At 42.9% G+C, this 12,587-nt stretch overlaps 1 long non-coding RNA gene across 1 annotated transcript; it reads left to right on the top strand.

Annotated features, from left to right (window-relative positions):
- The first annotated feature begins 1,287 nt into the window (after window positions 1-1,287).
- LOC126065770 (uncharacterized) lies at window positions 1,288-3,521 on the top strand. Its single transcript, XR_007514926.1, has 3 exons — window positions 1,288-1,485; window positions 2,205-2,302; window positions 2,842-3,521. It is a non-coding gene; the product is annotated as an uncharacterized LOC126065770 (long non-coding RNA).
- The last annotated feature ends 9,066 nt before the right edge of the window (window positions 3,522-12,587 follow it).

Genomic DNA, 12,587 nt, shown 5'->3' with positions numbered 1-12,587 from the left:
GATCTGCCGTGCAGCGTGCTTGACTGGCTTCATTCCTGAGGGTTGACCCTGTGCATAGGGGCTTAGGACCATCACCCAAAGTGCTCTGAGGTAAACAGGAAAGATGCATCAGCCCTGTTTCGTGGATTGGAAGACTGAAGCTCAGGGATCCCGAGTGAGTGGGTCAGGATCCCACCGTGGGGAAGGGGCCAGAGACAGGTTCAGACCCTAATGCTGACCCCAATCCGTAGCTTTTTCCTGCATATCGCTTTGGCAGTGGTCTCTCAACTCCATCCGTAACAGGGCCCTCAGTCTTACCCATTGTCTCTTGGTCTCCCAGATATCCATTCTGTAACTCAGGCTATAAGACAGGCTTGCAGAGCACGTGTTTTTGTTTTGCTTTTTTTTTTTTTAACTGAAGTGAAACTCAAATAACAAAATTAGCCATTTTAAAGTGCGTTTCAGTAGCACTGAGCACATTCACAATATTGTGCCATCACTACCTCTATCAAGTTCCACAACACCCTAAAAGAAAAACCCCTTACCCATTAAGTAGTCACTCCCCACTCCCCACTCCCCACCTGTCTGCTTGCTGTTTCTATGGATTTACCTGCTTTGGATATTTTACAGAAATGGAATCATGCAATATGTGACCTTTTTGAGTCCGGGTTCCTTCACTCAGCATAATGTTTTTGAGGCTCATCCGTGTTGCAGCATGTATCAAAACTTCATTCCTTTTTTGTGTCTGAATAATAATTCGTTGTATGTGTGTACCACATTTTTCTTTTTCCATTCATTCATTGGTAAACATTTGGGTCGTTTCCATCTTTTGGCTATTGTGAATAGGGCTGCTATGAACACTCGTATACAAGTATATGTTTGAGTATTTTCAGTTCTTTTGAATATATACCTGGGAGTAGAATTGCTGGGTCATATGGTAATTCTATGTTTAACTTTTTGAGGAACCACCAAACTTTCCCACAAAGGCTGCACCGTTTTACATGCCCACCATGCATGCCCTTTTATAATTTTAAAGCTGGCCAAACCTCCCATTTTGATGAGCATGCGGAGGCCCAGAGAGTTTAAGTAGCTTGTCCGAGATCACGCAGAATGGTCTGCACTAGAACCAGGCGTTCCTGATTGCCTAGCTCTCTACCCATTAAGTGCCTCCCACCTACCTTCTAAGACCCAGATGACCTGTTCTGAGCATTCATTGATTGATTTGACAAACCTGTCTGATGAATGACTAAGCTAATCGTATTTATGAAGCTCCTCCTTTTGTTTCAAATTCTGTTGACAGAACCCTTACCCACCGCCATGTTTCCAGTATCCAGGCCACACACTGAAAAGATGCAGCGCTCACAATCCCTGCATCTGTCTTCTGCTGCTGGCCTGGCGGGCACTCTTCTGTTGCCATGGAAACCACGTACCTTGGTTTTGGCAGCTTACCAGTTGGACAGGAAAACTAGGAGCATCTAGTCTCTCAGGCTAAACGGAGCTCTCAAGGTCATTCATTCATTCACTAAATTGGTATTTATCGAGCACCTACGTTTTTTTAGAGGCTAAGGTTGCCCTCATGGAGTTCACAGGCTAGGGGAGGAGACAAAAACCAAGGAAACAAAAATGGCTTCTTCTCCCTCCCTCCTCCCACTTCAAATTCTCCTATACTTCCAGGCCTCTCTGAAATTCCACTTACCCTGGAGCATCCTGTCCCTGAGCTCAGAATCCAGTGGTAGCTGCTCTCGGCTCTCACAGTGCATTTATTTATTTTTCTGATTGCAAAAGTGACATGTGCATTGCAGAAAATGTAGAAAATATGTGAAAGCCCAGAAGAGAGAAAAATAAAAACAATCTCCTATAATTTTACCACCAAGAGTTAAGCGCTGCCAACCTTTTCCCCTCCCTAAATGTGCAATTATTCCTTTTTAAACGTAATTGGTTCTTATTTTACGTACTGCTTTATACTCATCTCATAAAAATTTATTTTCCTCTAACTCCTTTTGAAGCTGCCTGAGGGCAGGGACAGAGCACTGATAATGGTAGTAAACATTTGTTGAGCGCTAAAAAAAAAAAAAAGATTTTTTTTTTAACTGTGTGCCAGCCACAGTGCTGACAATGTTCCTCCGTTTGTCCTCCTGTTAATTCTGCAGAATAACCCTATGAAGTAGCTACTTTGAAAATTCCTATTTTGCAGATTTTTTTTTTTTTTTAATTTTATTTTGCAGATGAGGAAACTGGGGCCCAGGAAGGGAAAGAGACAGCCCAAAATGTGCAAAGGGCAGAGCCATGCCTAGAATCCAGCCTGATCCTTGGGCTTTCTATAGTAAGTAGGCTGCCAGGCTTAGTTGATTGATAGGCCATGAGCCAGGGACCTGATGGGAGGAGATGGTGGGAGACATCACAGGCGTGAGGTGCCCTAGTTTTTGCCAGAGAACAAGAAACCACCCCTCTGGCCTTTGTCAGGCTTGCGTAGGAGGAATGTGAAGGCAATCCACTTCTTTTGCTAACTCTCCAACTCTGGGCTGCATTTAGTTCCCTCATGACAATAGTGACAAGACCAATGGTTGAGCAGTCTTGGCATACTTATAGGTGCTGGGACAGAGCTCAGCGGAGAGTTCAGATTCCAGCTCTGCCCCTCGCTGGAAGTGTAGCTTTGTGTGCCGTGAGTTGATTTCATCCTCACAGCCTTCCTCTGAGGACAGAATCATTGCTCCCTGTTGACAGGTGGGGTAACTGAGGAGATAGGTGTTTCTTCCAAGCCTGCACTAGGGAAGGGTGGGGAGCAAGGGGAATCCAGCCCTCCTTGACTCCCACAGCCAGGCTCTTTCCACTGAACTCTGGGCCTCTTTTTTTTCTTGACAGTTGGATTTCCTTTGTGACTGGGAAACCAAGCAAAACTGGTTTCAATCAAGTTGGTTTGACTCATGGCGACCTCATGTGTGTCAGACTGGAACTGTGCTCCAAAGAGTTTCCAATAGCTGGTTTTTTGGAACTAGATCACCAGACCTTTCTTCTGAGGCATCTCTGAATGGACTCAAACCTCCAGCCTTTTGACTAGCAGCCAAATGCATTAACCGTTTGTACCACCCAGAGACTGGGAAAACCAAAAACCCACTGCTGTCGAGTCGATTCCACCTCATAGTGACCCTGTAGCACAGAGTAGAACTGCCTCATAGCGTTTCCAAGGAGCGCCTGGTGGATTTGAACTGCCAACCTTTTGGTTAGCAGCAGAGCTCTTAACCGCTACGCCACTAGAGTTTCCAGAGACTGGGAAGAGGGTGCATATTATCCACCTCTCCTGGAGGCCCAGCTCCTTAAGCTCCATCAAGGATCCTGCCGGAGGCACAGGCTTAGGAGTTCCTACTTCCTGCCTCCACCCGGGTTATCTCTGTCCCTCTGTGTTGTGGTCTTTGGGGCCTGACAGGGACCCTGTGGGCCATGGCTTATCATCTGCCATGTTTCCTGCCCCTGTGTCACCAGCGGGACCATAACTCTCTCTCTTCCACTTACTGAGGACCAAAAAAGAAAATTCTCACATGCAATTGTTTACTATTTGATGTACTCAAATCTATGAGGAGTTTCTTTTTTGAGAGATTTAAGGAAGATGATAAACCATGACATACACACGCATACTCACACACACACGCACAAAAAGCAAACTGGAGAAAACTGGCTACATATTACAGAGGAAGACTTAATATCTTTAATATAGAAAGAGCTCTTAAAGATCAATTTAAAATAAACACCTCAGGAATTTGGGTGTTCATTTTACTCATTTTTAAGCATTTTGTGAATTTGAAATTTTTCAAAATAAATGAATTTTTTTAAAAAGCACTATCCCATCACACAACATTGTGGATGTACTAAATGCCACTAAAATGTACACGTTAAAATGATGAATTTTACCTCTATAAAATTTTTTTTAAAAAATACTCTATGACCCCGAGACTATGACTCCCGGACACGCTGGTAACTCAGAGCTGAAGCCACTCCAAAGTCCACCATTCAGCCAAAGATTAGATAGGCTGATAAAAAAATATTAACACATGGGAGGAATGCACTTCTTAGTTCAATCGTGTACACTAGACCAAATGGGCAACACCTGCCCAAAAGCAAAGATGAGAAGGCAGGAAGGACAGAAAAACTGGACAAATGGACACAGAGAACCCAGGGTGGAAAGAGAAATGGGGAGAGTGCGGACACATTGCGGGGATTATAACCAATGCCACAAAACAATTTGTATATACGTTTTTAAATGAGAATCTAATTTGCGCTGTGAACTTTCACCTAAAACACCATAAAAAAAATTCTGTGATAAAAAATGAAAATAAAAAATGCTAGGGGGGAAAAATGAGCAAAGTACCGAAGCAGGCAACTCACAAAAGAGAAAATACAAATGACTTATAAAAACAAAATCATATTTACACCTTATTGGTTGGTCTCTGTTTAAATGTTACTTCCTCAGAGAGGCTGCCCCAAACCAAAACCCACTGCCGTCGAGTCGATTCTGACTCAGTGACCCTACAGGACAGAGTAGAACTGTCCCATAGAGTTTCCAAGGAGCGCTTGTTGGGTTCAAACTGCCCACCCATTGGTTAGCAGCCATAACACTTAACCACTATGCCACCAGGGTTTCCAATCCCTAAATCCTTCTGTTACATTTCCAATAGTACTGTAGCCACCCCCTTTCACAACGCCTCCAAGCCCAATACCCCTCAAGGTGATAATTACCCCTTAAATTATTCTCTTTCCCACTAGATAGAGGCTCTGGTGGTAGGGACTCCAACATCTCCACGTTTCCATCGTACCTCCAAAGCCCAGCACAGTGCCTGGCACAGGCACTCATAAATATTTGTTGAATGAATAAATAAATTTTTTTAAAAACTTTTTTTTCCTATGAAATTGGCAAATATTTTGCTAACTGGTGTTATGACTGACAAAAACCCAGAGCAACCCAGTGCTCTCATACACTGGCTGTTGGGAGAGTAGATTGGTGCAGCTTTCTGGAAAGCAGTCTGGCAACATGTTTTAAAAGCGTTGGAAATACTCTCGCCCTTTAATACGGCAATTTCATTTGTAGAAATCTGATGAAATAATCACAGCTGTGCACTAAGATATAAGTTCAAGAATATTTGCTGGAGCACTGTTTCTAATAATGAAACTGGAAACCATCTGTATTAGTTAGGGTTCTCCAGAGAAACCAGAATCCCTATGTGTGTGTTGAGTCCATATATGTATATATGTTTGTTGTTTTGGGTGATGCCAAGTTGATTCCAATTCACAGCAATGCTATGTTACAGAGTAGTACTGCCCCATAGAATTTTCTAGGCTGTAGTCTTTACAGGAGCAGATCACCAGGTCTTTCTCTCATGGAGCCACTGGGTACATTTGAACCACCAACCTTTCGGTTAGCAGCCGAATGCTTAACCATTTGCAGCACCAGGGCTTCTTTATGTATATATGTATATCTATGTACGTATGTATTTATGCATACATATGTGTGAGTGTAAGTCCGTGTTGCTGAGTCCACGCATACCTTCCATCTCTGTTACCATGGCCACTTTTTTCATGAAGCCAGTGGGCAATGACGGGAGTGGCTAGAGAAAGATGCTGACTGGTATTCACAGAATGAGTCATCCTTTCCAATTGATTATTAAAATCCTCCTCTCCTAAGGTCACCCTTTGGTGAGCATTCACTTGGGACACAAATATCTTCATGATTTTTGCCCACTCAGAGAGATCTACCAACATATATCTTACCTAGACCTCCTTGTCACCAATTTTCCAATCATGTTCGTCCCAAGTCCCTCACCATCCAGTCAAACCATTAACCACAACCTTTGAGTCAGTGTACAATCACACATCTGGTCGTTTCTCCTTCCAAGCCAAATGACAACCAGGTGCACTGCTTGAAGCTTGCCCACTGGGAGGATTTCTTTTCACCACTGGATCCTTAGAAATTTCACTGAGGTGTAAGGCCTCTAAATTTTTGTAGGATTTCTTTCCCACCCTCTGTCACCCAAATAGCTTACCAATAAGTCTAGAGTAGTTGCTGCTTCTTGCTCACTATGTCCAATCAGTATAAATGTCATCAATGTAATGGACTAATGTGATGTCTTGTGGAAGGGAAAGGTGATCAAGATTCCTGCAGACAAAATTATGACATAGGGTGGAGAGTTGATATATCCCTAAGGGAGGACAGTGAAGAAGAGGTGTTGCTGGCAATGAAATGACATTTGGAACAGCAGCTCTGATTTGAGTCATCACCTGGTTAAGTTTATGATAATCCACTGTTAATTCCAAGATCCATCTGTCCTATAGGGTCGCTATGAGTCGGAATCGACTCGATGGCACTGGGTGTGGGTTTTTTCTGTTTACTACACGGGCCAAATAGGCGAGTTGAATGGAGATGTGGTGAGAATCACCACAACTCTATCCTATAAGTCCTTGGTCGTGGCACCAATTTCTGCAATCCCTCCAGGAATGTGACATGGCTTTTGGTTTACTCTTTTCCTAGGTGGAACGGTTCTAGTGACTTCCATTTGGTCTTCCCTGCCATAATCACTCTCCCTCCACAGATCAGGGAATTAAGGTGGGGATTCTGCGAGTCGCTGAGTATGCCTATTCCAATTATGTATCTAAAAACTGGGTAAATGACAACAGGATGGATTTGGATCCTTTGGACCCACTGTGAGACAGACTGGAGCTAAAACTCCGTTGATCACCTGACCTTCTCTAGCCCCTACTCTGACTGGTGGACTACAGTGATGTTTTAGGGCTCCCGGAATTAGTGTCAATTCAGAGCCAGTAATTCCTGAAATGTCAGATTATTTCCAGTTGCCCTGGTAAAAGGCCTTAGATTCCTTAGTGGGAGGCTGGGAGAAATATTTGGCAGTTTAGTGGGATCCTTCATCAAGGAGGAAATCCTGGTGTTGTAGTGGTTAAGCACTATGGCTGCTAACCAAAAGGTCCACAGTTCAAATCCACCAGACACTCCTTGCAAACTCTATGGGGCAGTTTTACTCAGTCCCGTAGGATCGCTGTGAGTCGGAATCAACTCAACAGCAATAGGTTTGGTTTTTTGTTTTGGTTCATCAAGGAAACGCAATCTGCCCAGCATTCATGGGGTTATAGGTCTATAAATCGGCCCAAGTCTGGGAGTTGATTGAGGGGCCCTGACTCTCTGTTTTAGTGATTCAATTTAGACTTAATGTTCAGTTGACCTAGAGCTATTTTACTTATACAGGTCAAGTAAGAATTTAGTAGGCTTCATATCTATTTTATTTCTAAGGACGCCATGATCAACTTGTCAATGCCATAGGTCTCTGGGTATCAGACCATTCTGATTACTGCTTTGACTCTGATATCCATTGTGGTAACCATGCCCACTTTGTGTTTGGTGATTAAGTGCTGCCACTTAGCCCCTGCCACCCTGAGGTCCAATTATCCCCATTATATTAGGTTTCCCAATTCAGTGGCAGCAGTTCCCACTATAATATTAGGATTCCCAATCCAGTGGCAGCAGTTCCTACTGTAATATTTGGCAACCACAGAGCTCTTCCAGGATTCTGGGGCTCCCTCATAAATTTAGTCCTCATAGTCATGGTGAAAGGTGTGCCCCCTGGATCCTCCTGGGGTGAGTGGCAGGTCTTACATGATAAATCTAGCATTCCAATCTCCCTAAGCCTTTGGATACCTTCTTCTACAGTGTATCAAGCAGCTCTGGCATTTCACTTTTATTTGGGGTAGGCTACCTTTTGGTCCATGTTTTAGCCCACCAACCAAACAACTGACCTCTTTCTAATCCCTTGAGCTACATTGAATCCAACTTTATGTTCCTTCCACAACTATCTCACATCCTTAATATCCATCCCCACACATACTGTCCAAATTTTCTGTTTGTATAAATTAGAAAAACCATGTAATTATTTTGGAGTGTAGTGTACCTCGTCATGGGTCACACTTTGTACCTTACCTTTTGGGGCCTGTTGGGATTTCAGTCTAGTTATAGATTGAGAAGCAAAGATGAGTGGTGAGGGTGAGTCCTGAGTAGAATCAGTGTCTTTCAAGGCAGCTGCCTCAATGGAGGCCATTGTAGTTTCCTCAGGCAAAGCAAGGTTAATCTTCTCAGAAGGGGGTGGGAGGGCTGCTTTTGAAACCAGACCAATGGGTCCATGACCAGCATGCAAGAAACCAAACTCTCAGATGTTGTCTTTGAGAAGAAGAAAGTTTATTTCACAGGCTAGCAAACGGGACCTTAGAGGTCTCGACCTCAGACCGAGTTCCCCAATCTGTGCAAGCAATTTACAATTTATACTTATACATATTCATCTAAGGGTGGAGGAAGGTGGTGGGCAGGATCAGAAAGTTTTAACTATTCATGGTTTCTACTGATTATTCATCATGGGGGAGGGCTAAGACTTGGCATGAAAGTGGCCTATGGACCCTTCACTTTTGAAATGAGCTCAAGTACTGCTGATAACGTATATCTGGTGATTTTGGTTCATTGGCATGAGTCTTTCATTCCTCGACATAAGCTCTCTGGCATTATTGAGCATGTGTGGCAGCCCAGGGTCGTTTGTTGGTCATCACGGTCGGTTCTCCATATTTCTGGCTATTCTGAGCCAGTTAGATCTGGACTCTGTCGGGGTTCTCCAGAGGGTCTGTAAAACAACTTACAGGAAGTGAGTGACGTGGTGGTGGTGGGGGGGTGACGGGGAGTGGTCTGGTAACTAGCGGAGTACTAATTAATTAGGTGTATTCAGCCTCTAGGGTCCCCTAACACTTCTACTGGCAAAGAAGACTCAGTAGAATTTAGGGGTTCAAGGTCTCCAACTTCATCAGGATCTGCCCATATGTCCTTATCCCAATTTTCTGGAACCCATTTCTTCCCAATCAATGCCCTCGCTTTAACATCAGACACCCTGCAAGGCTGAGAATTCAATTTGTGTTGTAATTCAGCCACTTTTAGGATGAGACTCTTGGTTTGTTTTTCAGTACTCTCTGCTCTGTGGCTATAGGACATAACGTTTTCTTTCTTACAGAAAACAGAAACTTTCCGGTCATGTATGCAGCATTCGAGCTGAGAATTTGAAGTTTTGAGCTCATCTTCCCCCCACCCCCACTTTGTCTAGTGAAATTCAGAGCAAAAAGCTAATGTTCTCAGTTTGACAAATCTGTGATCACCTAGAGCCTTCACTCTTAAAAGTTTTTGATTAGGAGTATCCACGTGTCATATTTGCAGACCTCTGTTGCCACATCATGCCACGGACTATTAGTGCCCTCTTTACTACTGGAAATAAACCATTAGTGACTTTAAATATTATCAGATTGTTGTTAGTTGCCGTAGAGTGGATTCCGACTCATGGTGACCCTATAGGGTTTTCAAGGCTGTGACCTTTTTGGAAGCAGATCACCAGGACTGTCTTCTGAGGAGCCTCTGGGTGGGTTTGAACTGCCGATCTTTCAGCTAGTAGCCTAGTGCTTACCTATCTGTGCCAGCCAGGAAATAATTCCAGAAACTCCAGAACCAATTCAGAAAACACATCATTGTGATTCTCTTCCTCTCGAATCACTCTTGGTACCAATATCTGTATTAGTCAGGGCTTTCCAGAGAAACAGTTCTGTGTGGGAACAAGAGCTTGGTTTGGCTTTCTGTCTCTAGTTTCTGAAACTAGCACTTGAAATTCCTCAGCAACTCAAGATGTCTTTGTTTTTCTAAAAGATCCAGTCAACACTAAAATGTGTGCAAATGAGGTGGGGGTCCAAGGACAATACCTCGTGAACTAACACCAAGAAAAAGGGGTGGGGGGCATGATGGAGTCAGTTATGCATCTTCAGTGATTCAATCAATCATTGAATATGCATTAAGGCCCCAGCTATGTATATACATTGAGGCCCCAATAACTATTATAGAGGACCCTGGACTTTGGAGCTTCCTTTTGAGCTTCCAGATTGATGATGCTGTTGTAGGGAAAAAACATCACAAAGTTTAGTAAAGCAAAAAGAAAGTTTTATTCAGCATATATTCAAAAAGGCAAAAGTGGAAAGTAGACAAGCATGCTTCCAGAGTTAATGTCTGCCCAAATCTGAGGAAGGTTACAGAATCATCGGTATATATTAACATCACAGAATGGTTAGAATCATTGAAAGCTTCACCTTTTCACAGATTGGCTAGAAATTGTGATCTTACATTTTGAATCATCTTTCTTAGCAATCATTGGTACAGGTTTCAGTAACATCAGGAGGGTCTTCATTGGTCCAACAATTTTCTTTTTGCCAAATGCTAATAGAAACGGATAAGAGCGAAAAATCTTTTGTGTTCTGTTTCATTGGCTTATGTGAAAGTTTCCCTAAAAGATAATTTCCAAGATTATCCTATCTATTGTCTTTATCATTGGGCCCAGGTGATGTGTCCTTTCTAGTCCCTGGGAGTCCTTGTGAGACCTCGTGTGCCTAGCTCCAGCTGGGTCATATTCTCTATGCTCAAGGACAGGGAATAATGATTCCAATATTATTTTCTAAACCAATGCATATGGAAGGATCAGCATATCTCTGAGAGCATGACGCTCCACGCTGAAAACTATCCCCCAGACCTCGCCTGTGCATCTCTTTGTGTATATCCTTTTGTGGTTATATTTAAAAGGTTGTAGTGAGTATTTTTTTTTTTTAGTGAGTATAACCCTTTCTGTGAGCTCTGTGAGTCATTCTAGTGAATTATCGAACCCACCAGGGCAGTGAAAGCCAGCAGAGCCTGACATCTGCCTAATTGACAGTTGATTAGAAGGATGGAGTCCTAGCTTGAGAAGGACCTACCCTTTGGTGCCTGGGGGACAGAAGAGGACTGTGCAGGCAAGCATTTTGTAAAGACGTTAACTCTGTATAGTTAGGGTTAGGGAGAGAAAAAAATGCTATGTGAGTGGCTGGTGTCAGAGATGGAAAGGTGGGAAAGTGAGGATGTGGGTTATTTACACATTTTGGGGATTGGCCTATGTCAATTATTATTAGCGCAAGAACCCATAGGGCAATAGGATATATATGTGTATACGTCTACACACACACACACACACACAAGGAGTCCTAGATGGTGCAAACAATTAACGTGCTAGGCTGATAACAAAAAGGTTGGAGGTTCAAGTCTACCCAAAGGCAACTTGGAAGAAAGGCCTGGTGATTTAATTCAGAAAAAAACAGCTATTGAAAACCCTATGGGGTTCAGTTCTACTCTGAGTTGGAATCAATTTTCAGGTATTGACTCACGTAATCATGTAATTGTGGAGGGCTGACAAGCCCAAAATCCGTAGGCAGGATATCTATGTTACAGTCTTGAGGCAGAATTCCTTCTCCTTCAGGAAACCTCAGTTTTTGCTTTTAAGGCCTTCGACTGATTGAATGAGGTCTACTCATACATAAAGGGTGATCCCTTTTACTTAGACGGTCAATTTAGAGTAAACTGATTTTAAATCTTAATCAAATAAGATACTTTCGTAGTAACATCTAAACTTGCGTTTGACCAACAGCAGGCACCATAACCTAGCCAAGCTGACACATAAAGTTAACCATCACACCATCTAAATGTCCAACTGTGGGGGTTGGGGTTAAATGAACAAAGGTGATGGTGCTTGGGCTGAGTTAAGCTTCTAGCTGAGGTCTCTGGGTAATGTGTGGTTCAATCATCAGCTCCTTTTGAGCACTTTGTGTCACCACAACCAGAGTGTGAGAAGGCAGTGTGTTCCTGAGTCACTCCTATTACCCAGCCATTGGCACAGAGCCCAGAGCCTGGCACACAGTAGGCAGTCAACAGGCACACAATTCATGTTTGTTGAACTGAACTGACCTAGAGGAGAGAACTCCTTTGGATGTCGATCCTGGGTCTCTATCACAGAGCATTGCCCTTCTCTGTGCCTCAGTTTCCTCACTAATAAGATGGTGAGCACTCAAAAATGGTGCTCTCGTTATTATGGTTTGCCAAAGGGGTGATGGTCTGGCTTGGAGGCAGCCAAATTCCATACAGACTGGTTTTTGAACTAGTAATGTTTCTTGGATTAAGTAAGCATAAGAAAAAAAAAGAGTCTATCATTTTATTTTTAATGTTTATTTTTTCTGCAAAGGATTACTGAATGAAGAAAAGTGAAGGAAATAGAAAAAAATTAAATTATTCACAGCCCCATCACACAAATACAAGTATTAAAATATTGATGTGTTCTAGTCTTTTTTTTTTTTCTATTTCAATGCGTAGTTTTTTTAGTTTTTGTTTTTTAAATAATACTCATGAACATACCCAAGGAAGCCTGGTGGCACAATGGTTAAAGCACTCAGCTATGGTGAGGGCTAAGGTTGTGTGTTAACTAGGCAGATCCATAATTCTTAGTGGTTTCTCAGTTGTGATGTAGTTTGGCACTTATGTAATAATCCCTCCATGATGAGATCTGATATAGTCTCCTCCATGATGAGATCTGGTATGAGCAGCCAATCAGTTGAAAGGGAGTTTGGCCTGCAGCAAATATATATGGACTTTCTGGCAAAGTTCATTGGCTTTTGATCTGCCCTGAATCCTGCATTCAGTTCATCATCATGACTGAACTTGGGTTCATGGGACTTAAGCCAGC

Source organism: Elephas maximus, chromosome 22 (genome assembly GCF_024166365.1).
Source record: "Elephas maximus indicus isolate mEleMax1 chromosome 22, mEleMax1 primary haplotype, whole genome shotgun sequence".
Taxonomy (NCBI): domain Eukaryota; kingdom Metazoa; phylum Chordata; class Mammalia; order Proboscidea; family Elephantidae; genus Elephas; species Elephas maximus.
Note: the sequence above shows the minus strand (reverse complement) of the source record. Positions and strands in the feature narration are given on the sequence as shown.